The sequence below is a fragment of the Phycodurus eques genome, chromosome 11 (assembly GCF_024500275.1).
Source record: "Phycodurus eques isolate BA_2022a chromosome 11, UOR_Pequ_1.1, whole genome shotgun sequence".
Lineage (NCBI taxonomy): Eukaryota > Metazoa > Chordata > Actinopteri > Syngnathiformes > Syngnathidae > Phycodurus > Phycodurus eques.
The window spans coordinates 26,234,259-26,236,719 of NC_084535.1; positions in this window are offsets into that span (position 1 = coordinate 26,234,259).

The window sequence follows — 2,461 nt, forward strand, 5'->3', positions numbered from 1 at the left end:
CCAGCGCCTGCTGTACACTTTTTTTATTTTGACTCATAACTTCACAAATGATGCTTTCCCACTAAAGTCTTTTGATTTTTAGAGTAAAACTGTCCCCTTTATACTCGTTACAGGCAGTGGTTTGAATCCCAAAGCTTTGGTTGGAGTTTTACAAACATTTGCTGTTTTTATTGCTTAAAAATGCTTCCAGGCACCTGCTGTACACATTTTTTATTTTGACTCATAACTTCACAAAGAATGCTTTCAAAGTAAATTCTCTTGCATTTTAGAGGAAAACTCTCCCCTTTATACAAGTTACAGGCAGTGGTTTGAATCCCAAAGCTTTGGTTGGAGTTTTACACACATTTGCAGTTTTTATTGCTTAAAAATGCTTCCCAGCGCCTGCTGTACACTTTTTTTATTTTGACTCATAACTTCACAAAGGATGCTTCCCCAGTAAATTCTCTTGCTTTTGAGAGTAGAACTCTCCCCTTTATACTAGTTACAGGCAGTGGTTTGAGTCCCAAAGCTTTGGTTGGAGTTTTACACATATTTGCTGTTTTTATTGCTTAAAAATGCTTCCCTTGCCCCTGCTGTACACTTTTTTTATTTTGACTCATAACTTCACAAAGGATGCTTTCCAAGTCAATTATCTTGCAATTGAGAGGAAAACTCTCCCCTTTATACTAGTTACAGGCAGTGGTTTGAATCCCAAAGCTTTGGTTGGAGTTTTACACACATTTGCAGTTTTAATTGCTTAAAAATGCTTCCCAGCGCCTGCTGTACACTTTTTTTATTTTGACTCATAACTTCACAAATGATGCTTTCCCACTAAAGTCTTTTGATTTTTAGAGTAAAACTGTCCCCTTTATACTCGTTACAGGCAGTGGTTTGAATCCCAAAGCTTTCGTTGGAGTTTTCCAAACATTTGCAGTTTTTATTGCTGAAAAATGCTTCCCAGCTCCCTCTGCTGTACACGTTTTTTATTGTAACTCTTAACTTCACAAAGGATGCTTTCCCAGTAAATTCTCTTGCTTTTTAGAGTAAAACTATCCCCTTTATACTAGTTACAGGCAGTGGTTTGAGTCCCAAAGCTTTGGTTGGTGTTTTACACACATTTGCTGTTTTTATTGCTTAAAAATGCTTCCCTTGCCCCTGCTGTACACTTTTTTTATTTTGACTCATAACTTCACAAAGGATTCTTTCCAAGTAAATTATCTTGCATTTTAGAGGAGAACTCTCCCCTTTATACAAGTTACAGGCAGTGGTTTGAATCCCAAAGCTTTGGTTGGAGTTTTACACACATTTGCAGTTTCTATTGCTTAAAAATGCTTCCCAGCGCCTGCTTTACACTTTTTTTATTTTGACTCATAACTTCACAAAGGATGCTTCCCCAGTAAATTCTCTTGTTTTTGAGAGTAGAACTCTCCCCTTTATACTAGTTACAGGCAGTGGTTTGAGTCCCAAAGCTTTGGTTGGAGTTTTACACACATTTGCAGTTTTTATCCCTTAAAAATGCTTCCCAGAGACTCCTGAACACTTTTTTTATTTTCACTCATAACTTCACAAAGGATGCTTTCCCAGTAAAGTCTTTTGATTTTTAGAGTAGAACTCTCCCCTTTATACTAGTTACAGGCAGTGGTTTGAATCCCAAAGCTTTGGTTGCAATTTTACACACATTTGCTGTTTTTATTGCTTAAAAATGCTTCCCAGCTCCCTCTGCTGTATACTTCTTTGGTTGTAACTCATAACTTCACAAAGGATGCTTTCCCAGTAAAGTCTCTTGCTTTTTAGAGTAGAACTCTCCCCTTTAGACTAGTTACAGGCAGTGGTTTGAATCCCAAAGCTTTGGTTGGAGTTTTACACACATTTGCAGTTTTTATTGCTTAAAAATGCTTCCCAGCGCCTGCTGTACACTTTTTTTATTTTGACTCATAACTTCACAAAGGATGCTTCCCCAGTAAATTCTCTTGCTTTTCAGAGTAGAACTCTCCCCTTTATACTAGTTACAGGCAGTGGTTTGAGTCCCAAAGCTTTGGTTGGTGTTTTACACAGATTTGCTGTTTTTATTGCTTAAAAATGCTTCCCTTGCCCCTGCTGTACACTTTTTTTATTTTGACTCATAACTTCACAAAGGATGCTTTCCAAGTAAATTATCTTGCATTTTAGAGTAAACTCTCCCCTTTATACTAGTTACAGGCAGTGGTTTGAATCCCAAAGCTTTGGTTGGAGTTTTACACACATTTGCAGTTTTTATTGCTTAAAAATGCTTCCCAGCGCCTGCTGTACACTTTTTTTATTTTGACTCATAACTTCACAAAGGATGCTTCCCCAGTAAATTCTCTTGCTTTTGAGAGTAGAACTCTCCCCTTTATACTAGTTACAGGCAGTGGTTTGAGTCCCAAAGCTTTGGTTGGAGTTTTACACATATTTGCTGTTTTTATTGCTTAAAAATGCTTCCCTTGCCCCTGCTTTACACTTT